The sequence below is a fragment of the Brassica napus genome, chromosome C7, assembly GCF_020379485.1.
Source record: "Brassica napus cultivar Da-Ae chromosome C7, Da-Ae, whole genome shotgun sequence".
Taxonomy (NCBI): domain Eukaryota; kingdom Viridiplantae; phylum Streptophyta; class Magnoliopsida; order Brassicales; family Brassicaceae; genus Brassica; species Brassica napus.
In genome coordinates this window covers 28,171,089-28,197,961 of record NC_063450.1, presented here as the reverse complement: position 1 = coordinate 28,197,961, position 26,873 = coordinate 28,171,089, and the positions used below count along the sequence as shown (strand labels likewise).

At 37.9% G+C, this 26,873-nt stretch overlaps 1 non-coding gene across 1 annotated transcript; it reads right to left on the bottom strand.

Moving 5' to 3' along the window:
• Nucleotides 1-13,720: 13,720 nt before the first annotated feature.
• Nucleotides 13,721-13,827, bottom strand: LOC125590922. Its single transcript, XR_007326921.1, has one exon. It is a non-coding gene; the product is annotated as a small nucleolar RNA R71 (small nucleolar RNA).
• Between the last annotated feature and the right edge of the window lie 13,046 nt (nucleotides 13,828-26,873).

Here is a 26,873-nt window from a genome sequence, read left to right as displayed (position 1 = left end):
AAATGCTTACAAAAGCCAGAAACGCAGCCGTTGAGGTCTTGATGCTTTTTTTTTTCCAAAGAAAGTCCAAGATGTTGCTTCACGTTAAGAACAAAGGTCAAAGGTTTATTTATCAAACGTCTATAACCAATCTGTTTAAAAAGCCGGAGAAATGGGATGCAAGCCTCAAGACTGATGGAAGGAGTGATTCTTTGGGTTTCTAGAAGTAGTTGTATATTGGACTTATCAACACCAAAATAATCTAGTGTGATTAACCAAAAAAACCTACTATGAAGGTGTGATTGTCTATTCCTCCTTATGCTCAAAAGCGCACGTCTTGGTGGGCTCAGGGAATGGAGGAGATAGCACAGATCAGACTAAGGTCCCTTGACTGTGTAGAGCGATGAAGATGGAGTTGCAACAGAACTCGTCGCCGGTGGTAAGGTTAAAAGGAACTCTTCGAGCTCTTTAAAAGAGGAGACAAAGCACCGGTTGTACAAAACGCCTTAGGAGTGGTGTTTCTTCAAGCCGAGGAGAATCTCGCCGGAACAGAGTTGACATCACCGTAACAAACGTCTTCACCCAAGCCTTTCAACCAAGATACCCAGATCTCGAGAAGAAAGGTTCTTCAAGTTCTTTTTACTTGTTACAACCATATTGGCACCAAGGAAGAGCTTCTCCACCAACGATTGAAAGATGAGCCAAGACTTCGAAGCTCACAGCCGGAGCTTTGGAAGATCGGAGTTGGAGATGATGGAGTTATAAATAGGCGGTGGAGTCAAGAGATTCAAAATTTGAATCTGTGGCAGAAAGAAGAACGGAGATGATGCACTGGGAAGTGTGCCCGAGAGCATTTCTCTCACCTCTTTCTACATTTTTATCAACAACTTTTGTTTAGCGTAAAGAATCAATAACTTTCACTAGTGTTGTTCTTTCGACAGACCGGAGGGTAAATTTTGGTTTATACATTATTGTATTGTATGCTCTGAAATAAATTTTTTAACCTGTGTTATGAAATGAACGGTGATGCTAACGCTCCTAACTAAACCCTAAATCTTAAATTTTAAACCCTAAATTTTAAATCTAAACCCTAAACCTTAAATTCTAAACTCTAAACCAAAACCTATATCTTAAACCCAAATCCTAAACCCTAAATCCAAACCGTAAACTCTAAACCCAAACTCTACACTTTAAACTCAAACCCTAGATCATAAACCCAAACCTAGACTCTAAACCCAAATCTTAAACCCTAAAGAAACAACATCAACATTAACCCAAACCTTTAGAATATAGGATTTGGGTTCAGGGTTTACGATTTGAGTTTAGGGTGTAGGGATTAGGTTTGGATATATGGTTTGAGTTTAGAGTCTATAATTTAGGTTTAGGATATAGAATCTGGGTTTAGGGTTTACGGTTTGGGTTTAGGGTTTATGATATATGATTTGGGTTTAGGGTTTACGGTTTGGGTTTAGGGTTTAGGATTTGGGTTTAGGGTATAGATTTAAAGTTTAGGGTTTAGTTAGTGGCGTTAGTATTATTAAAATTGGCGTTATTATTTTTCTTTAATTATTTCAGATTTTTTAAATAAAATTAATCTATTTTATTATTTTAATACCGGTGAGACCGGGCAGATGATGCTTCTCTGATGGCTCATGGAAGGCAAATGATAACTTCTCGGGACAAGGATGGTATAGCACCTTACCAGGATTTGATGGTTTGATGGGTGCAAGAAACACCAGAGCTAGTCTTTCACCTCTCCATGTAGAGTTTGAATCACTAATCTGGGCAATGAAATGTATGCGGAATTTGCGGCAGTTTCGGGTCACATTTGCAACAGATTGTTCTCAATTGGTGAAGATGGTTTCGGAACCAGAAGAATTGCTAGCGGTTGCAAACTACTTGACAAATATAAAGACCCTTAGTACTGGATTTCAGAGCTCGGAGATCATCTATGTACCAAGAACGTATAACACACAGGCGGACAAACTAGCACGGAGTGCAAGAATTCAACCGTCGTTCGTCGTTCACATGGATGCAGAGTTACCCTCTTAGTTAACAGAGTCTATATGAGTCTGTTTTCTTTTGTTGATGTCAAAAAAAAAAAAAATTAATCTAGATGATATTTTAATTAGTAATAAGAGGAGAGGTGAATTTTAAAGATTCACCCTTATGGGTGAACCTAACTCTTGTTCAATAAACATATGTATTGTTAATGATTTAGCATATAGGCGGTTAAACTATAAATGATTGTAGGAACATGGTCACATGATGTTACCATGATTTGTCAAAACACACATAGGCAATTAGAGCTAGAGTGAAGAGATCATGACTTGTTTGGGGAAATTTGTAGAAGAAGAGAAATCTCAATTGTTATGTTTTGTCTTTCACTCTCGAGCCGTGTGCATACCTTTCGCTTCAGCGCTCTACGTCTCACTCTTGAAAGTTAAAACTAGAAGTCAATCATTATCCTACTTGCTAGTATATACCGGTATTTTAAAAACCATGCCGATGCGATGGTTAAACCAGATTCGACCATAAATCAGTTACATAGCCGGATTAGGTCTAATAAATAGTTCGACCTTGAACTGATCACGTAGCCGAATTAGATCTCAAAGTTATTAAACTGATAAAATCATTAAAACTATCAAAAATCTATAAATCATCCATTATATAAACATAAAACTAATTTATATTTATAATATTTTATGTTTTAAATTAATTTTTATTTTAATTATGTATTCATATTTATTAACATTACTTTAAAATTTATACACTAAAAATACATTAAACCAGATTATTGAACCATGTTTGACCCAATCAATCTATATTGAACCGTGATCCAAAAAGTATCCGGTTCAACTTCTGGTCCAGTTTTAAAAACACTAGTATATACATGTTTGGTTAGGATTAGGTAGCAAGTATTAATGACAAAACATGATACGGTAATTTATGAGCATAAAATCAGAAGGGCGATAAAAGAGATTGGTTTAGACTTTAGAGACAGAAAAAAGAGAAATTTTTACAAATACCACATTCATAGTACAACTTTTCATGTTTACACTAACCACTTTTACCTTCACTTTTAATGGAGGGTAAAAGACACTTATACACATGAGGTTAACTAATTTAGACTTAGGATTTAGAGTTGAGGGGTGAAATTTTTGGAATGTGAAATTTAGGATTCTAATAAATATATAAATAAATACTTAAAAATTTAAAAAAATAGTTTCACAAATAATTTTCGATTTTCAAAAAAAAATTTTGAAAAAAAATTCAAAAAAAAAAATTCAAAAAACCTTTATAAAAAAGTCCGAATTTGAAAAAAGTATAATTCGAAAACATAAAATATATTTTTTATTTAAATAATGATTTATTATATATATAGAACAAGGGTATAGAAGTCTTTTGTCAGTTAATGAAGAAAGTATTTTTGAAAATGTATCTTTAGTGGTGGTAAAGATGAAAAGTGGTACCATGAAAGTGGTAAACTTGAAATTTCCCAAAAAAAAGAGTTTGGTTTAGACCATCTCCATGATATTTCATTTTCTACTTTTTGCTTTATTTTTTTTGCTCCAACGATATTTCATTTTTTTTTTCAAATTTTAAAGAAAAGATGTTCAGTTCTTCATTTTTGTAAGATGAACTTTTTATTTAGAAACCAATCCTTAACTTTATCTTATTGTTATTTTGTACTTCAGTAAATTATAAGTATTGATGCCACCCAATAAAATTCAAAGTTTCTATTTTTATTTTCACTAATTAGATGTTAATAACATGGAATATGGAAATATTAATTTCCGACAATTTTATGTTTGATTTACAAGAATTTAAATAAAATAGGTTATTTTTTGTTTCGGAAAACTTTGGCTAATCACTTAACAAATATATATATTTGGTGTTTCTTTAGAAAATCTAATATTCCTTGTTTATTTAATTTTTTATGTGTAGTAATTGTATTATACCCTCTCTGTTTCTTTTTATATGATGTTTTAGTATAAACACACAAATTAAGAAAAATACAGTTTTGTAAAAAGTACTCAATTCAACAAAAAATGACCAAAAATAACTAATCATTTCTATTCTCAACAAATAAGACAAAAATATAAATTAATTTTTAATATTTTAATCAATTGCTTTAATAGTAGAAAGTATCAAAAAATCATATAAATTGAAATAAAATATCTTCTAAAACATCATACAAAAAAAACGGAAGGAATATAATAATGTTTAGCTTTAGATTACCGTTAAAACAAAATAGTTGAGTAAAATTAGTAAATTTGAAAAGTATAATATGATATTGATAATTAATTATAAAATTATAGAACATATTTAGAATATTTCTTTTTGAAGAAACCAATGAAGTAAACCATTTGAAAACATGTTGTTTTATTTTTTTGAATAACTTCAAAATTTGAAGAAAAAAATGAAGCTAACCATTTGAGATGTTCTTATTATATAGTTTCTTTCAGACGTAACATTTAACATTTTTATATAGTTGTAAATGGTGAAATTGGTGGATCGATCCGTGATTATTTATTAGTTACCTTTCTTTAGAGATCTTGCTAAATTTTCAACAAATTGGTTTTTCTTTCATTGTTATAAAACTAATCAATAAAAATTACAATTTTAATTCTATAACTAAATTAAATATTTTCTTTGAAATATCTTTCATTAGGCATAATTTGTTTATTGTTCAGTGTTCACGATTTGAATATTCTACGGTGTTATTGATATACATCCGAATGCAGAACTCATTACATACGTGATACATACCTGCTTGAATACATGTATTACACCTAAGGCTTTAGATTAACGAGGATAACACATGCGCTTTGCGTAGGGTGGGTTTATTTGTATATATTATCGATAATTTTTTATATATTTGATCATTTTATTGATACGTATATAATGTTTTTTGCTGTTATTATATAATTTCTTTCCGATGGACCGAATCAATTTTTATTAAAAGTTGTGGAACTAAACTATAATTAATATATTATGAGTTGATTGGATTGAACATTAAACAAATTATGAAACAACATCTTTATTTCTTTTTCACCGAACACATTCTTGAAAAAGTGAACAGTACTATTTCCACGGTTGAATTATTTTGACATTTATCTTTCATATGATTTTGACATTTATTTTAGATCAACCATCGAATTGATACATGTAATTTTAATGATTTTAGTCTCATATGTTTAAGGAAAACTTACATTTTTGTAATTTAAAATTGTTTTAAAAAATTGAAAATATAGCATATAAGAGAAAATTTAACATATAAGAAAAATATAACATATAAGGTTTTCTCATTTTTGTAATTTAAAATCATTTAAAAAAAAATTCAAAATAAAACATATAAGAAAAAATCTAATTTTTTATTATATGGTTAATGTGATTGTTTGATTTTTATTAATAATATAAAATTAAACAAAAATGCAAAAATTATTATCAAATCTTTATTACTCATAGTTATATATATGTTAATCATATTAGGTAATTCTGTAACTTTTATTTAAGGAAAGAATACATGTTTTTTATATTTTGAGTTAATATAATGTTCCCTAGTAACTGAATTTAGACCAACATTTTTTTAATTGATTCTTAAGCTGACACATAAACTAAATTGTCATCCTAATTAAGTGACATCTAATCATGGTCTTTTTTTTTTAATTAGTATAAACTTAAAATTACAACTTTTTAAATCCTCTATATATTAATATATAGGAGATACAAACGTACAAATCTAGAATCTATGTTATTACTGAAATTAGAGGGTTTGATCCCACCAAAATATTAGCCAACATTAAAGTTTTTCTCGCTAAAAATTATTATAAACGAGGGGGTGTTCTTTTCTTCTTAATTTGAATCACGTGATACAGTAGTCCACTAATTTTTAACGTCTTGTTAGTCCAAAATGTAGATTGGTTTTTGATCGATACACTTTTGTCTTATCGGCCTCTACATGACTGCGACGCTAAGCGAGATCTAAAAATTAGTTTAGGGTAGAATCTTTCAATAAACAATATAGCATCTGAATATTGAGATCAAATTCAGTACTGATGGATCCCTATTGGCACAGAAGCTAACTTCTCTGTTCTCGTCTCCTATATATTAATCGAGAAATATTACAACTTTTTTTTGTAGCTACGTATCATCAATAAGATGATTCTTAGAATCATCAGAGAAATAGACTGGTCCATCTGATTATATAATATTTTTTTGGTAAACTAACTATAAATTGGTTATTAATGTTCTTTATTATTTCCTTATATAAAATTAACCATAAATTGATTACTAATGTTCTTTATTAATGATTTTGAATAATAAAGATTTGATAAAAATTAGTGTATCTTCTATCATATTTGTTTAATTTTAAACTATTAAAATAAATTAAACAACCACATTAACCATATAATAAAAATTTAGATTTTTCTGTATATGTTATATTTTAAATTTTAAAAAACGACTATAAATTACTAAAAATTTTAAAAGTCTCACATTCAAATTTTGTGATCCATGGTTTAAAATTTTTGTTATGACAAAATACAAATGATTACAAAATCATATAAGTAAAATTATAATTTAATTAATTATTAAGATTATAAGATAAATATATATAAATAAATATATATATATATATATATATCATTTTAAATTAAAATATATACCATATAAAATACATAAATGTTTTAATTTTTTTAAAAAAATTGAACAATTATTTTTTATAAAATATTTGAACGAACATTGAAAAATTAATTTTTATAAAATTATAAATTACTAAAACTATTAATTCCACGATGAAAATTTTGTTAGTAATTTAAAGGTTTTTCTATAAAAGATACAAATGATAAAAAAAATCATATGAATAGAAACCATCATTTAATAGACATTAATAGTAAAAATATATTATGTATGTTAATATCATTTAAATTTATTTTTGTATCCTATCAAATAGAAACAAATATTATTTGGATTAATAAAATTGATTTATATGTTTACACTAATTTAATTGTATATGTAATAGTTAATAAATTTTAATTATTCAATATATATTTATTATTACATAACATGTAAAAATAGATAATACAGAAAATTAAGTTGATATATAATGTTTATTCCGTGCAATGCACGGATCTTAACTTAGTTAATTAGTATAACACGATGGAGAGAGATGCATGATAAAGCTCAACCCGTATGATATAGAAAAGTCAAATAAAATGTAAATTTTGTTAAAATTAACATATGATTTAAGGTTTCATTTTTTCTGTGATAGTTATGCTATTTGGGTACACACGTATTTAATATGCTTTATATGTGTTATATTCGACCAAAAAAAAAATGTGTGTTATATACAAATAGGCCAGCCAGGCTTAGATGACTTCAGCCCACGATTTTGTTTCAAAACGTATTGGGCTTTATGGCCCAAATTGCGGTTCGTTATTTTTTTTTTGGTGTGAGAAAATGTCACGGCTAAACTTTCATCCTATATGCAACTGTTAGTTGTTTGACACGAGCTAATCTTTCATTCTATTTGCAACTGTAGTTGTCTGACACGCTTCATGTCTTGGGAGACGTCCCAATTGATTATCGATCACACCGAGAGTCATCACATACAATGCGAATGCCATGATTAAACATCAGGTGTTTGGAGATATAATATCGGTAATTAGCTGTTCTTGAGGAGTAACTACGGGAGGTGCTAAAGATGTTGGTGAAACTAGAAACTACAACTTCTGCAGTTGTCATGTTTCTTATCGGAATGTTTATTGTGGATTTTGTCCTTTATTCCTTCGTCTTTCAGGGTGCTGGAGATTCTTTAAAGAACTGTGTCTGACATTTTCTTATGTATTTTTTTTTTTGACAAAGGGCTTACATTTTCTTATGTATTACGACTACATATACACTAGTACTATCACTCCATAGTTATTACGTATATTCAAGCGTGCGTACATCCAAAGTTAAGTAGAAACTACTAAACCACAACGACTAAAATATTTGCATCTTAGCTTAACTCACATTTTTGCGATATCCAATAGTTCACTCTATTTTTTTTTGTTTAAAATATAGTAATTCTAGAATTGAATTTTACTCAAATAGTACTATATTTTAAAATAAAAAAATAGAATGGTAAATAAAAAAATAAATAGATTACTCTATTAATAGAATAAACCTGTTTTGACCAATTATAAAACACATTTGAATTTTTACTCTAAACTCTATTTTAAAATAAAAAATAAAATGAGGTTGGAGATGTCGTAACATGACTTTCGTGTTATACTGAGCCATTACTTCTTAACTCAATTAAAATGACAAATTAGATTAAGTGAATACGCACTTCAAAATAAACAAGTTAAATCATCTACAGTACGATTTATCAATAATTTATCGTCGTTTCGGCCGATCGAGTTATACAACATCGATCTAGTTCTTCTTTTCGAATTGTATGTCAGCTATTGATTTTGAACAAAAGGATTCAACATGAATCTCTCATTTCCTGAACACAATAAATAAAGAGATACTAGTAGAAACTAGAAATAAATGAGATGGGCTTGGGGACGTGCATGTGCATCGTGGCAGGAACATTAACCGAGGAAGCCCTGGTTAGAGCATGATTATCAATGAGACTTAACTGGTGGTCCTTAGAGTTTTTTATTGTTATTTCTAGATTAGGACATTGTCAAGGACTTTTAATGAAAATGGTGATTATTGGTTGGATTTTTTGTTGGTTATTAAGAGCATGATTATCAATGGGACATATCATCACAAAAAAGAATCTACGAAACCCGACTCGCAGGAACTAGATCGAGAAACTGAATCTAATCTACCGAACAAATCATCACAACAAAGATTCTACGAAACCAACATGCGGAGGAACTAGATCGACAACGACATCCTAAGGATTTGAAAACGAAAGAGGAACACATACCTTTTAGATTGAAATCGGCGGAGAATGAGGTTGGAGACAGACTCGGGATAGACTCGTGAGGGATCCGGGAGAGATTCGGGATGAAATCGTCGGTGTACTTTATCGCCACATGCGTCGCCGTCGAGAGAGAATCGAAAGACGGTGAGATCGATTTGGGAAGAGAAAGTCGAGTTTCCCCTACACGACTTTTCCGCATCATCTCCACTCGACAGATGGCAAAGAAGGACGAGCAAAAATCAACCTTGGTTAAGGCCCATCCCGGAACATTATCACTATTTTGTATTTATTTTTGGGTCGAAAATGGGTTAGGACCCAACTTTAGGACCCCGATAATCATGGTCTTAGACTAACGTCCTTAATTAGTCCTTTGGCGTTTGCATTAAATTGTCCGTTCTACAATCTCATCGATATGCCACCGTGTTTGCTTACTAATTAGATGTTTAAATTGAAAATACTTACAAACAACACGTTATGGTTATCATTATTTGTGCATCTCTGAATAATTATTTACGTTCAATACTAATGTTATAAATATTAGCTGAGCACATTCCTATCTTTAGTTATTCTTTTCCTCTAGGAAAGTATGTACCTCAGGTTTTGTTTGTTCCGTATTGTACTATATTGTAGACACATGCAAACAAACTATATATTGTATTATATATATGGTTTTAAAATTCTTATATGTAATCGTGTGTGGGACTTATTAGGGATATTATATCCCGCATCGGAAATTCTAAGGGACGTTAAGTAATATATAAAGAGTTATGACCAATCCACTAATTACCAATTGGTTTTAAGTTGGAAGTCCACAAGAAACCTCAATCTAACTTGGTATCAGAGCCTATATCCTAAATACCATAAACCCCTAATTAATATAACCCTATCCGACTGGATATAAAAGTCGTAATTAACTCGCTGGACCGAGTATAACTAACTGTCTTAAAAAAAGTTCTAAGATTTCTGGCCGATAAGAGCCATCATCTCGAGGAGGGGTATTAGAGATATTATATCCCATATCGAAAATTTTAAGGGACATTAAGTAATATATAAAAGGTTATGACCAATCCACTAATTACTGATTGGTTTTAAGTTGGAAGCCCATAAAAAACCCGAATCTAACGGGACTCACTTTGCAGCTATATTATTCAACATTAAATTCAGTTGGCTATCAAAAATGTGTGTTCAGTATGTATGTATGTTGACACCTAAAGTGTATTTAGAGCAGTCTTATTGCATGACACGACACGAAAGTTAGAAAATTTTGCATTTTCGAGTCTAGTTTGAAAGCTAGATACATCCTCTAGTACTGCCACTATTGATCTTTATTCACCAAAGTTATTTAGTAAGATTTATATATGCTATCTTTCTCAAGCTAAACCAGATCAAGCCTAGAATCGTTTTTAGTTTCTAAGAGCATCACCATTAATGATAGACACTACTATGAATCTCTCTAAAATACTCTCTCCGTTCCATTAAAATAGATTTTTTAGAAAAAAAGTTTGTTTCACAAAGATGTATTTTTTGTGTTTTTATGAAAAATTGTAAACTTTAAAAAAATTAATTGATTTTATTGAATTACTATTGGTTAAAAGTTATTGAAAATTGAAAATTACAGAAAACGATACATTTATTATGGTAGTTTAATATGTTTTCTTAATATGTGTGAAAATACTAAAAAATCTATCTTTGTGGAACAGAAGGAGTATTAAAATATTAACTTTTAGTTACATAACTATTTTTTACTTTTTAAAAAATACAATTGAATCATCATATGGGGTGACAAGTGTAATATGAGTTTCTTATAAAACATGAAAGTTTATTTGCTCTTTCTCATACTTTTGATTAAATTTGGCCATTTAAATTGTAAAAAGCCATATGCGATACCATTACTAATGGTAGACTAAAGGAAATTTGAACAATGATACCAAATTTGATATTGAAATTATACCAAATTTAATTGTGGTATTGAACTTTAATTTTCATTTCCAACCACAATATTGTATTCTACACCAAAAATAATATTATAGTATATTATTATATTATAGTTTTATTAATTTAAAACATTAACTATTTGTAATTTATTACTTATATTTTATAAAATTTAGATTTTACGTTTATTTGTTAAAATTTAGTAATTTATGTTTTTATTATTTATTTTTTATGTTAACTAATTTATTTTTATTTATAATATTAGTTGAAATTAAAATTTATATATTTATAAATGAAAAATACAGAATAAATGTTTTAGCAATGTGAAAATAAGAAATTTATAATATACTTTTTAACTAAAAATTAAAATTATTAATAATACTATTATATCTGCAACTAAATTAAAATAGTAACATACATTATTTAAATTATTTTAATATGGTGTGATAGATAGTATTTGCTTCATTAAAGAAAATACACCAAATCTAGTGTTTTGTCTCACAGTTGACCAAAGATAACATGTATACATTGAACGTACAACAAATTGACAGATAAACACATTACGAACAACAAATATCTATTTCGTGTTAGGATTGTACGTCCCATCCCATCCCATGTCCAACTCTTTATTATCCGATTAAGTACGATATTGTTCATTTTGGACATAATTGGCTTGTCCGTATGGATTTTCTTTTAGGCTCATTCCCAAAAAATCTTGTATTAATTAGAGTTGAACATCTCTTTATATATTAGACAATCTTTGTCTAATTCTCCAATGTGGTACTTGATAGACCATGGATTTTACATACTTTTAACAATGGTTTATGCGTGTTTTAAGATATATTATTACTATATAGAGTCTATTTAGAGTAATTACAGGTTCAGGTACCAACCGGAAGAAAATGATTTGGAGCTATTTGGAGACTTTCTGAGCTTTAATGGATGGTCGATTATTTGTCAGAATATCGACCGATAGTTACCAAGGAATATCGATCGATGGTGAACTCTTCATATCGATCGACGGCGAAGCCACCCGAGAGTTAATGACAAATTAGAAGAATTAGAGTTTCACAAAAGTTTCAATAATTACATTTAAGTTCCTGACCGTCTGTTAGGCTATTTATTAGGGTTTTATATTATTTTAGAGGCATGCTTGCCTAGAGACCTTTTTAGACCTAGTTTGGAGGAAGCAAGAAGCCACCATTGAAAGGGGAGAGCTTAGAATTGGAGAGATAGATCAACACTGCAAAACAGAGAAGATCTTGAACTCCCTTGCTTTTATTCATTTTGTTGCTTACTCTATTTACTCATTTTATTTAAGTATTATTCAGACCATCATAACTATGTGTTCCATGAATATGTCTGAGTAATCTTTATTGTTAGATTTAGGTTTCTCAATAGGTTGATAAATGTATTACTGACAACAACAATTGTTAGAGTGTTTAGAAATATAATTCTTTCATCTAGTTATGCTTAAAGCTAAGTTTAGGATTGACAACCCTTTAAACTTAGATCTCAGGATTAATTGGGATCAAGCCATCGCTTGACTCAATACCTGAAAATAACTAGTATGATCTTACTGATTAGATACAGAAGAGAGTTGGTCTAGTGAGTTAGAGAATTTAGATCAAACCTATCCGTAAAGCTTTCTGGAAGAAGAGTCGATCGACGCATCCATAGCCCTGTCGATCGATATTTTGAAAGGTGTATCGATCGATATTCATAAAGAATTATCGATCGACACTTTCTCGTGATTAACATACGACAGTTGAAATCCGAGATCCAGATTAGATAATCAGATTGATTATATCTTAAGTTTGAATTCAAAAATGATTAATATCAATAAACCCGTAAAACCTAAATTAAGTTTTACTTATCATACCATAGAATATACCTGAATCTAGCTATTTCTCCCAACTGTTAACAACCTCAAAACAAATTAATCGAGTAATATACTTGCTTACCACTCCATTTACTACTTTAAAACTTATAAAACATTTAATCTAGATTTATTTCAAGACCATAATCTATTGTGTAATCCTAGAGTCTCTGTGGATTCGATCCCTAAGTACAACATCCAAACCTCTTATTTGAGAGAGTAATTCACTCCTTAGGGTAATTTGAGTGATATAAAATTTGGCGCCATTGTCGGGGATTCTTTCTTATTACCATTAGATTAAGTTTAGAATTTAATCTAGATTTTGTTACTAAATTTGCTAAAAAAATTTCTCTCATTTTCTGCTGACACAGGAACTTCAACATGGAAGACATGGATTTCGGCCGAGCATCGATCGGCGAATTGCAACAACATCGAGCGACGAGTCGACAGAGATATCGTTCGACACCGCACATCAAACATCAATCGACGACACCCCGCCGGAAGCAGGTAAGTTTTCTCTTACCAATAACGCTAATGAGGAAGTAGTCCTAGGAGAACCTAAAGGTCAACTAAGCAACACAAATAACCAAATTGTGAATGAACAGGGGACTGCAATCCCTGTTCAAATAAATACGATCTCAAAAAGAGATCATGAATGGAAATTGACTTTACAAGACTACTTAAACCCTGGCAGGACCTATTCCAATAGGTCCGCCATTAAACTACCAAAAGATGATACCAAGAAATCCGGGGTTAGCCTCGAATACTTACTCATGGTACGTCAAAACCCTTTCTGTGGGACCATCTCAGAGCATCCACACGATCACATCGAGTATCTAGAAGATATGATGGATGACGAATACAATCGCTGTAAACTCTTTCCATTCTCCTTAGAAGGCGACGCCAGGAAATGGCTAAACAACCTATCAACATGATCTTTGACCTGTTGGAAGGAAATAAGGGGCACTTTCATCAATCAATTCTTCGATGAGACGCGCTACTGGGATGTAAGGAAGAAAATCTCCACTTTCTGTCAAGGTCCACGTGAATCATTCAGAAACGCATGGGAGAGATTCAAGAGCTACCAACTTGAATGTCCCCATCATTGCTATTCAGAGCCACAACTCATTAATACCTTTTACGGAGGTATAAACTTACATTACCAAATCACGCTTGACACAACCAGTTAAGGGAGCTTCAGTACCAGGAACCCTGAAGAGGCAAAGCGTTTGATCAAAAATGTAGCTACGGGTAGATCTTACGAAATGATGAACGTAGAGCGAGAAAGGAGAGTTGTTGGGGTCAAAAACGGTTGCGACGAAGTTAACGTCCAAACCCCCGTAGAAGAAAAACGAAAAACCTTCTTCGACAAATACTTTTTTCAAAATAGATTCTTCCTTACGAAAAGCTTTGCGGAGGAAACGCGAGTCATTGGACAAGAGCTCGAAAAGGGTCGCTACGCAGCGACCGAGCGACCGAACGACCGAACGCGTGTTCCGCTCGGTCGCTACGTAGCGACCGAGCTCGAGCCAAAGCTCGGTCGCTGCGTAGCAACCGAGCTCTTCCGAAACGTCGATACGACATTAGTTCATGCATTCTATCCTACCCTTCGATGCTATCTCCCGAAGACCGTAGCGAACCCATTTCACTTTCCCCGCCATTCCAAGTTATCGATCAAACTTTACCGTAAAAACCGCGGAAAGTTCGTTCTTTATCGAAAGAAGCCGTAATAAATGCTTCGAGTCAGAAGACGGCCCAAAGGGACCTAAGACATGACTCGAGGCCCAACTTATGATTTCTTAACCAACAGCCCGTGAGCCGCTTAGCGGTTTACGCTTGGTTCGCAAGGAAAGATAAATGTCAAGTTTCCGCGGATAAGTACGAAATTTTGAAGATAGCTACGAAGATTGGAAAAAATGGAATATCTCCATTTTTATGCTATGGCGGCTTAAGGGCAGAAGGGGAGAAGCGTAAACCGACATAGGAGCCAGTATATAAGAAGTCTTAGGTGAGAGGCATGAGAGGGGACTTTTCTCAGAGCAAATTTAGCACTTAGAGCAATTAGGCATATTTCCGTTTTTGTTATTCGAGCTGCGACTCAACTAGGTTATTACCGTCTTAGGGTTTAGAACTAGGAATCTCGCCGACAGCTCTCGTAGCCCAGGTTCTTACCTTGTTGTAACGCTCAAACGCGAATTCGGAATAAGATCTACTTTGCTCTCTTTTCGATTTCTTATTTTATCTTTGTCATTATTGTGTTATGATTGCTTGGCGTATGCTATTAGCAGATATCCGGGACCTCTGGGAAATTAGGGTTTTTCCTAGATTCCTTATTTAAACATAAATCGACAGTGCGAATTTTGGTTCCCACAGTGCGAATTTCGGTTCCCACAGTTTGGCGCTAGAAGGAGGGGGGGGGGTACGGATCAATCTAACTCTTAACCACATCACGCTCAACCAGACATGTCAACTGACGACGCGGATAACGTGCAGACTCCTCTTAACTGAAGCAGTGGCACTGATCTCCACACTCCCGTAGCAGACGTATCTGCGGCCAACGCACCAGCTAACGCCGTGGCGCTTGAGGAGTTTAAAAAGATGTTCGCCACCGACGAAAAAAGGTCGGCAGAACAGGATAAGCACGTGAGCACCTTGACCAAACAAGTTGAAACTTTAACGGCAAGGACTCGAGCAATCCGCCCCCGCGGAACCACTAAAGTCCGCGGGAAAAGACTCGACTTCGCAACCCCACTCGACAGGCCTGGAGCTGCGCAGGAACGACCTTCGGGTCAAAACCCTAGCGAGAAATCTCCCATTGAAAAGGGAAACTCTGAAAGCCCTCCGCCTCCCGCGAAGGCTTCGGAGGACAACGGAGTCGAGAAAGTCGACCTGGATCCTAGCTATGTCTCCAACGATACTGATGAGGACGTCGACAGACATCCAAGGAGGACCAGAAGCCGATTCACTCGGGAAAGCTGTCCGTTCGACAAACCAATGACAGAAGAGGAGGAAATCCTCTATTGGAACGAAGAAGAAGAGCTGGTTGAAAAGCAAACCGAGCTCACTCGCAGTAAACGCCGACAAGCACGAAAATCTGCTAGCGAGACGTCGGATATACGCGATCTTCGTGACTATATCACCAAGACTGTGGCAGAAGTAAGAGCCGTAAAATCTCAAATCCATCACGCTACCAGCGTGGCCCCCGTGATCGACAGGCTGCTGGAAGGGGCTCGGAAGACCCCTTTCACCACTCGCATCTCAGATATGAGGGTCTCCGATCCAGGAAAAATTAAAGTACCGAAGTATGATGGTACGACCGATCCGAGAGCGCACCTTCAGCCTTTCCACATCACGATGGGAAGAGCGAGGCTGAAGGACGGTGAAATAGACGCCGGCTACTGCCGCCTGTTCGTCGAGAATCTAGAAGGAGCAGCCCTCGAATGGTTCGCACGCCTTAAGCGAAACTCTATCGGACGTTTCCGACAGCTCGCATCGGAATTTCTCAAGCAATACTCTATGTTCATAGATAGAGAAACTTCCGATGTCGATCTCTGGAGTCTGTCCCAGAGGGAAGACGAACCCCTCCGCGACTTCTTCATCCGATTCAAGTTGGTAATGTCCAGGGTCAGCGGGATAAGCGACAAGGTGGCCATTGATGCGCTCAGAAAGGTGCTCTGGTACAAGTCGAAATTCAGAAAATGGATATCCCTCGACAAACCGCGGACGATCTAGGACGCCCTCCACAAGGTGACGGACTACATCATGATCGAGGAAGAAACGAAAGTCTTATCCCAAAAACATAAGTCGGCGAGACCATCCTCGAAAGATGTAGATCCAAAAACGAAGAAGAAGAACCCTCGTAATGACAAGTACGTCCATCACGAGGGGAAGATCTCCAAGGAGCGCATAATTACGCGATCGGCTCGGACCAGGGCCGAACCACGGGTAATACGTGGACCAGCAATCAAGGATATGATGAAAACACCTTCTGCGAGTTCCACCAGTCCCGAGGACACTCCACGACTAACTGCAAAGTCTTGGGAGCAAGGCTGGCCGCGAAGCTACTAGCTCGAGAGCTCTCGGAAGTGACTAGCGTGAAAGATCTTATCCTGGAAACCGATCGCCCTTCGAAGCCAGACAGAAATCCTCCCGCGGAGAGATCTCCTCAAAGAAATCAATCTGGGGATAAACGCGGCAGGAGGCTAGACGACAAGGGGAACGATAACAATCGTCGCAGAGTCAACATGATCATCGGAGGATCGCAATTCTGCAACGATACGGTTTCGGCCATCAAGGCTTACCAGCGGAAGGCGGAGTCGAGCGGAAACTGGCCTACATGGTCGCCTACCCGAGATGATCAGAATTGCTCAATCACCTTCACGAAGGAGGAAGCCGGCGGGATCGATCAACCTCACTGCGATCTGCTCGTCATAGACCTCGTCATACGAGATCTGGAAGTCGGAAGAGTACTCATTGACATGGGAAGCACGGTCAATGTAATCTTCCGCGACACTCTCAATCGGATGAGCATCGAACTCGGAGAAGTAACTCCAACGCCGAAACCGCTAACAGGCTTTTCAGGCGAAGTATCGATGACCCTCGGGTCGATTCAGCTACCAGTCATGGCCAAGGAGATCATAAAAATCGTCGAATTCGCGGTAGTCGATCATCCTGCCATCTACAACGTGATCATGGGAACCCCATGGCTCAACGCTGTGCAAGCCGTTCCATCGACGTACCACCTGGGTGTCAAATTCCCGACCCCAAACGGAGTCGAAGCTATCTGGGGATGTCAGAAACAGTCGCGACTGTGCTTCCTCGTGGAGCACAAGTTAAGGCAGATGACGACCTCTGCAACGGCAAATCGCAAACGCATGAAGATAGATTAATCCTTGACCAAAAACGTTTCAAGAAAAGACGATTTAACATCGTCCGCTGACGCAAACGCTTCGGGTGTCGAAACTCAGCACGAGTCCGAAGCCACCACTATGACTCAACCGGAACTTCCAAAAGAGAATGCTGACCCGGGCACGGTCATCACTATCAAGGCGGTCAGCACGGCGACAATCACCGAGTAAAAACGTTGTCGGCATAAAATAGAACTACGAGATGGCTCGATCCTCGAAAGAGGTACGTAGGCAGCTCGTCGAAAGACGAGTTCAGCTATCCCCCTCTCTAAAAAGGGGGGGGAGTGAGTGCGTATACTCGTATACTCCCACATAGGAAAAGATGCGTTATTGTAATCGAGTTTTTTAGAGATTTCGAACATTTTTACTACAATATGCGTCGCTCCTTTTTAAGACACTTGCGCTTCAATTAACGCAAAAGTCTCGGAACACGTTTAAAAAATCTACAAACGTTAATACTCTTGTCAGCAGCCTCGTACGGCCCAAAATCGGAAAACATTCTCGCTTCAGCACCAAAAATATACGTATAGTCTTCGAAATAACTGCGAGACGTCACCAAGTTAAAAGTCAAGACGATACGAACAAATTGTCCGAACGCGACCACCAAAAATCTTACACTCCATTCATCGATTGGCCCCGACGAACACATCAGCCGTCTTAAACAAACGCAACTTGATCACTCTTTTGATCTTCGAACGTCCAACACAAGGACGAAAGCGCGCTACAAAAAAAAATCTGAAATTTTGGTCTAGCACTTCCAGTTGGCTTAAAAATTGTCTCTGGAAAGATGCTCTATTCGTACCATACAAGTCATATAAGCCGAGATCCTATCGCGGGCTTTAAATCGGTACAAATCAGGTAGAAATCGCAACAGGAAAACCGATAGCCGGCTAGTCACCGCACAAACCTTAAAACCGAGAGTAAACCTATGTCTTGCCCTAAACCCATCGCATTGGTCTCAGACATCTCAAAGACATGATATCTAAACGATACGAGATCCTAAAACATGTCTCTCCGTTCATATCTCAACGTTCCCGAAAGATCGTAAGAATAAATAATTTTTACGAAAACTCACGTCTCGAACAAACCAACAGATTGAACGCCTCAACGAAGTTAAATATGAGACGACAACTCATGTTTACTTCAAACCCACTCGAAACAAAGTAACTCAAACAAATATCCACTATATAAACCGCATAGCGGTAGGGGTTCAAAGCCACCAACTGCCAGTCCCGATAAAAATGGCCAAAACAGGCCCATACAAAGTTCGAAGGCCACACTCGGCCGGACATATATGAACAAAGTCCACACTCGGCCGCAAAATGCTAAATAAGGGAAAAACTTCTTCCTGTCAAAACGCTCACAGATCAAAGTTAAAATTCCTGGACAAGGAAGCTCCGAATGCATCCGCGGGATAGTTCACTTCCTCATCGTCACGGGCAAAATCCGTCGTGGTTTCTACGGTATCAGGAGAAACCGGGATCGGATCCCAGAATCTCTGAATCTTCCCATCGATCAGAGGAATGAGTGTCTCAGCGTGAGCATGATTCTTCATGCCACCCTTCATTAACTCCATCTTCCTCTCGAAAACGTAGTCATCCGCCCGCGTCTTCCAAAGGCTCCCGACTGAGCCGCGACACTCACGGAAGTCACCCAGCGAGTTGAAAGCATCCTTGAGATTCCCGTACTCAACCTGGAATTGAGAAGCGCGAGTCTTCATCACCTCGGCAATTTCCCTCTTGCCCTTCCGTTCCGCCCTACGAACAGCCCTGGCATGATCATTTTCCGCCTTCTCCGCTTTAAAGCGATAGATCATAGCCTGTCTATGGCTCGCCTCAATGGCCGATCAAGCAAGTTCAAGCCCTATAAAACCGATTGACACGTTATAAGCAAACAAATAAAAATAAAATAAAGATCGTCAAAATTCTTAAAGCTTATACCCTGTTGATGATACGAGATCCTTCCGCGACGACTTTCGGCCTCCCTTCGGCCTCCCCGACTCGCTCGTAGCCGGAGGAGCATCGAAGACCGACGGAAGACCAGCGAAGAAATCATCGAAGTCCGGAATAGGGACCTCGCTCGTTCCGCTTCCATCGCTGAAAGCAAGGTCCAGATCCCATTCTGGAGGCATGCAATCGTCCACCGAAAACTCCAGGTCACCGAGGTCAATATCTTTCCCCTTTGAAGAGTTCAGCCCCGTCGCAATCGTGGGAGCGGCGTCGGGACCTTGGTCATCAGGCTCGGAATCACTCCTTGTTTCTCCGCCCAAAGCAGGACTAGGATGCACAAACCTCAGCGCCTTTCGAACTCTCTTCGGCGTAAAGGAAGTCCAGAAAAAAGGACCGTTCCTGAGCAGATTCCTCACCGCAATAATGTCCTCAGGAAACGGAGCAAGAGGATTGATGAAGGGACGATCGTTCGGTAACCTCCAGAACAATGGGATACAACTCTCCTCAACGGACGCGGCGTCTACACGAAGAAAGAAGAAAAACTTCTTCCACGAGTTGAAGTTAGAAGTAAACCCCTTTACCACTGACATGAAGTTCCGAGGAACCAGCCTGTACGTGTCCGTATCCTTGATGATCTGTAACCGAAGAAGCACTTCGAAGTGATCGACGGTGAGGGAGAGACCATGCTCGTAGCTCAGGATCAGGACTCCAATGAGGTGCTGGATGCCAAGAGGATTCAGTTGGCTTATCTCCACCCCGAAACTATCCAACACACGGACAATAATTTTGGGGATCGGGAACCACAAACGACAGTGCACTACGAATGCTTCGTAACAGGTAATGTAACCCTCCGGGGGACTACTAGCGCGCTCTCCTTGACGAGGAACCCTGAACTCCACCGCATCCAAAATATGGTAGAACGACCGCATGACCTCGAGGAATTCACTAGTGCTCCTACTTGGTGCACCTACCTCCACCGGGCAATGGTTCATGACCGGGAACGATTTTTCTTTGGGAGGCGTGATCGAACCGTAACAAGCCACCCACCATGCCTCGTTCTCGGCCGGGTCTACCGAATGAGGAACGAATTCCATCTTTGGCACACGAAGCTCTTCAGAAACGTTCGCGGGCAAGGACCCTTTCTTCGAACTCCTCTTCTTACTCGACATCTCGTGTTTTTCTTTTTTTATCAAGAAAGAAATGATAGAGAGAAAGAGAAAGAAGAAAGAATTTTTCAAGAAACCTCTCTATGAGAATGAGTAAGTGTAAAGATTGTGAAGAAATTACCTGCCTTCTTATAGGCATGAGAAATTACTATTTACTTACGAATTTTTGGACACTAACTTCGCCCAAATACACCAATCTCGTCCGAACTCGCCATACCGCGCATTGGGATCTCACTAGAAATCCACGCTCCCAACGAGCTGGGGGGCTAACTGTTGGGGTCGAAACCGGTTGCGACGAAGTTAACGTCCAAATCTCCGAAAAAGGTCGATACGCAGCGACCGAACGCGAGTCATCGGACAAGAGCTCGGAAAGGGTCGCTACACAGCGACCGCACGCGTGTTCCGGTCGGTCGCTACGTAGCGACCGAGCTCGAGCCGAAGCTATCTCCCGAAGACCTTAGTGAAGCCATTTCACTTTCCCCGCCATTCTAAGTTATCGATCAAACTTTACCGTAAAAACCGTGGAAACTTCGTTCTTTATCGAAAGAAGCCGTAATAAACGCTTCGAGTCAGAAGACGGCCCAAAGGGACCTAAGACATGACTCGAGGCCCACCTTACGATTTCTTAACCAACAGCCCGTGAGCCGCGTGGCGGTTTACGCTTGGTTCACAAGGAAAGATAAATGTCAAGTTTCCGCGGATAAATACAAAATTTTGAAGATAATTACGAAGATCGGAAAAAATGGAATATCTCCATTTTTATGCTATGTCGGCTTAAGGGCAGAAGGGGAAAATCGTAAACCGACGTAGGAGCCAGTATATAAGGAATGTTAGGCGAGAGGCATGAGAGGGGACTTTTCTCAGAGCAAACTTAGCACTTAGAGCAATTAGGCATATTTCCGTTTTTGTTATTCGAGCTGCGACTCGACTAGGTTATTGCCGTCTTAGGGTTCAGAACTAGGAATCTCGCCGACAGCTCTCGTAGCCCAGGCTCTTACCTTGTTGTAACGCTCAAGCGCGAATTCGGAATAAGATCTACTATGCTCTCTTTTCGATTTCTTATTTTATCGTTGTCATTATTGTGTTCTGATTGCTTGGCGTGTGGTGTTAGCAGATATCCGGGACATCTGGGAAATTAGGGTTTTTCCTAGTTTCCCTATTTAAACGGAAATCGATAGTGCGAATTTCGGTTCCCACAAGAGTTGACTCAATGGATGAGTCACCTTTAGTCAAAATCAAAGAATATCTAGATTCGCTTCATTCGGCTCTGGAGGGACAAAACAAGTTTGGGATATACCAAATTGACGATGATACCCTTTCTGAATTAGAACAACGAGTAGACTTCGTAGATAATTCGACCTTAAAAGATAGGTACCCTATCCCTAACCCCGATAGATTTACCCAAAATTACGATGCTACTGTTGGCGCACGCCGAGGCAGAGAAAAGTTTATATTAAACCAAGCTTTCACGGGAAATCGCAAATTACCCACTGACCTGAACGGAAAAATAGACATAATATACAGTGAGCTAATGAGGAAGTTCGATGCCTTAAGTGAACACATTAGGAGACTGGACGGTCAAGTCGCGGAAAACGTAACCGCCATCAAAAGAGAGGCAGGACGTCTCCCTGGGCGGACTGATGCGAACCCGAAACGTTAGGTTAATGCCGTGTTACTAAGAAACAGAAAACGTCTAATTCCGAGCACAATAGAAATTAACAACGCAGAAAAACATGCTGTAGTTGAGGAAACCGGTGAAAATAGGTCACACCCAATAATCCTCGATGATCCCAATACCGAGTCAAAAACACCTTGAGAGAAAGAGCTGCCCAACACTGAGGAAGCAGCCATCGACCTCGAGGAGGAAGAAGAAGAGTTGGAAGAAGATGTGGAAATCGATCGACAAAAGAGAACCAACGTCGATCGACACGCTACGGTAAATATCGATCGACGATGTGGAAACAATGTCGATCGATGCTCAACTCCTGCTGAACCAGTCATGGAAAGAGTGTATAGAACTTTATCACCCTTCCCTCCTAACGAGACGCAAACTAAGCGAGAATTAGATAAAGCGATCTGCAAGAAAGCATTCGATAAGATCACGTTGGAGATGCCATTGAGTGATGCCATAAAAGTATCACTTCAATAAAAAATATGTAAAATACATGGTATCCAACAGCTTTCCAGCCGCTGAGCGCAGCGTCATGATGGTTTCAGAGGAGGTAAGTGCAATAATCCAAGGCGAAACTCCGATCAAGAGACCCGATCCGGGCTGCTTTGTTTTGGATTGCAATATACGGAATAAAAGTTTTCCTCGATCCCTTTGTGACCTAGGTTCTAGCGTGAACCCCATGCCGATTCTGTCGCGATATCCCTAGGATACGATAAGTTCAAACCTACCAAAATAACTTTGGTTCTGGCCGATAGATCCGTTAGATTACCTGAGGGAGTGCTTGACGACGTGCCGATAAGGATTAACGATTGTCACGTCCCAACAGACTTCATGGTGCTGAAATACCAAAATGAACCAAAGGATCCCCTCATTTTGGGTAGACCATTTCTAGCTACAACAGGAGCGATAATCGATGTCAATGAGGGTAGAATATGTCTAAACATTGGAAACATTCCGATGACCTTCGACATGATTAAGCTGATAAGACGACCTTTAATCGATAAACAGACTTCCTATGTGGATGATATCTGTGAATTGACTGAAGAATCTTTCATAAACCTGTGCTCAGATGATCCCCTGGAGAAAGTACTCACATCTAGTGAAGAAGAAACATTTAGTGTCGACAATAGAGCTGAGGAATACACACGATTAATGGACGCAAGTATGGAAATAGCGAACGTTGATGACGTAGAGGATGACACTTCAGAAATCAACATCGATCGATATTTAATGAAAGCTGTCGACCGACAACCATCCTCCTTGGAGGAATGGGATCCCGAAAAGGCACCAAAGATTGCGTTAAAACAGCTACCCGCTGGACTCAAATATGCTTTTCTCTATAAAACTTTCTACCCCGTAATCGTGAACGCCAACTTGACCAATGGAGAACTAGCGCTGTTATTAAATAAACTACGCAAATATAGGAAAGCCCTCGGATACTCTCTCGAGGATATTCCTGGGATTTCTCCATATCTGTGCATGCACCGGATTCACCTAGAAGATGGTTCGAAATCGTCAGTGGAACACCAAAGGCTACTGAACCCGAACTTGAAAGAAGTTGTTAAAAAGGAAATAATTAAACTTCTAGATGCCGGAGTCATTTACCCAATTTCAGATAGCACTTGAGTTAGCCCCATGCATGTCGTACCAAAAAAGGGCGGAATCACTGTAGTGAAGAATGACAAGGACGAACTCATTCCCACGCGAACTGTCACTGGACATCGAATGTGTATCGATTATAGGAAGCTAAACGCTGCCACCAGAAAAGATCATTTTCCTTTACCCTTCATTGATCAAATGTTGGAAAGATTGGCAAATCACCAATACTACTGTTTTCTTGAAGGATACTCTGGATTTTTCCAAATCCCTATACATCATGACGATCAAGAAACGACCACCTTTACATGCCCTTATGGAACATTCGCGTACCGCAGAATGCCATTCGGTTTTTGTAATGCATCTGCCACCTTCCAACGATGCATGATGTCGATCTTTACTGATATGATAGAAGATTTCATGGAAGTATTTATGGACGATTTTTCAGTATATGGATCCAGTTTCAAAAATTGTCTCGATAACCTATGTAAATTTTTGGCAAGATGTGAAGAAAGGAACCTCGTTCTAAATTGGAAAAAATGCCACTTTATGATTAACGATGGAATCGTCCTAGGACATAAAGTCTCTGCTGCTGGTATAGAAGTAGTTCAGACAAAAATTGAAGTAATGACCGGTCTGCCGGCACCCACAAACGTAAAAGACATGAGAATTTTTCTCGGACATGCCGGATTTTACAGGAGGTTCATACAAGATTTTAGCAAAATCGCTAGACCTCTCACTTCCCTCCTCTGTAAAGAAGTTAAATTCGACTTCACACCAGACTGCGTAAAGTATTTTGAGGAAATAAAGAAAACCTTTATAAATGCCCCCATCAACAAGCACCTGACTGGAATCTTTTTTTCGAAATCATGTGCGATGCGAGCGATTTCGCTATAGGAGCAGTTCTAGGCCAAAGAAAAGACAAAAAGCTACATGCAGTTTACTATGCCTAGTCGAACACTCGACGAGGCACAAAGGAATTACGCAACAACAGAAAAAGAACTACTTGCTGTAGTTTATGCATTTGAAAGGTTTCGCCAATACCTGGTCGGTTCGCGAGTCATCGTCCATACTGACCACCCTGCAATTAAATATTTAATGCAAAAGAAAGATGCGAAACCACGACTCCTGCGATGGATCCTTCTACTTCAAGAATTCGACATCGAGATTAAAGATAAAAAAGGAGTAGAAAATGGAGTTGCAGATCATCTTTCCCGGATAAGAATAGAAAATGATGTCCCTATCGATGATTTCTTACCAACTGAAACGTTTACCAAACGGATTCATTCATCGGGAATGTATGTCTCACTTCCGAGGACCTGTCGATCGAAGACAACGATGCCATGTCGATCGATTACGAGAGTACCAGGTCGATTGATGACGACGGTAGTATGTCGATCGACACTTCAGATGATCTAAGCAAAAAGACGAATCCAGCCCTCACCTTCGATATAAAAGTTAATGTCGCTTACAACGAGCTGTACCCAGACCGTGATTCCCCCGTAGATGAAAGTCTGCATCAGGAAGTGCACACGGTCGGGGAATGTTCAAAGAGCAGACCTTGATACGCTGATATGGTAAACTATTTAGCTGCTGACATAGAACCCGAAGAGTTGAGAGGCTATACAAGGAAGAAGTTTTTAAGAGAAGTTAGGAGATATCACTGGGACGAACCATATCTCTACAAACACTGCTCTGGCGGGATGTATAGACGCTGCGTCGCCGAAACTAAGATACACGATATTTTGTTCCAATGCAATGGATCTGGTTATGCTGGGAATTTTGCGACCTTTAAAACGGTATCAAAAATCCTTCAAGCAGGATTCTGGTGGCCAACCATATTTCGCGATGCTCACACATTCATAGCACAATGCGACATATGTCAACGGAGAGGAAAAATCAGCAAAAGACATGAAATGGAACAAAAATCTATTCTAGAAGTAGAAGTATTTGACTGTTGGGGAATAGATTTCATGGGTCCTTTCCCTTCCTCCTATGGGAATAAATACATCTTAGTCGCTGTTGATTATGTGTCAAAATGGGTCGAAGCAGTAGCTTCCCCAACGAACGATGCATCCGTCGTTATTAAGCTTTTTAAAAGCATTATCTTCTCGAGATTTGAAATTCCCCGAGTAGTCATAAGTGACGGTGGATCCCATTTCATTAACAAAATTTTTGAAGGACTACTCCGGAAGAACAGAGTATACCATAGAGTTGCTACACCCTACCACCCGCAGACGAGCGGGCAGGTAGAAGTCTCAAATCGACAGATCAAAGAAATCATAGAAAAGACAATAGGAACATCTCGAAAGGATTGGTCTAGAAAATTGGACAACGCACTTTGGGCATACCGGACTGCGTTCAAAACTCCTTTAGGAACAACCTCTTTTCACCTACTGTATGGGAAATCATGTCACTTACCGGTCGAACTGGAACACAAGGCAGCCTGGGCTATTAAATTATTAAACTTCGATATCAAACCGGCTGCCGAAAGGAGGCTCATGCAGCTTAACGAGCTGGATGAGATTAGACATTTACCCTATGAGAGTTCGAAGATATACAAAGAAAAGACGAAAGCATATCACGATAAAAAGATCATTTCCCGGCACTTTGAACCAAACGATCAAGTACTGCTGTATAACTATCGGCTAACACTGTTCCCCGGAAAACTCCGATCTCGTTGGTCAGGTCCTTTCATTGTTGTGAACATAAATCCTTATGGAGCCATTACGCTTATAAATAATAAAGGAGACGAATTCACGGTAAATGGCCAACGAGTAAAGCACTATTGGGCTAAACCACCAAATATCGGACCTATATACTTGGACCCCCTTCCTGATAATTAGAAAATCGAACGTCTAGTTAAG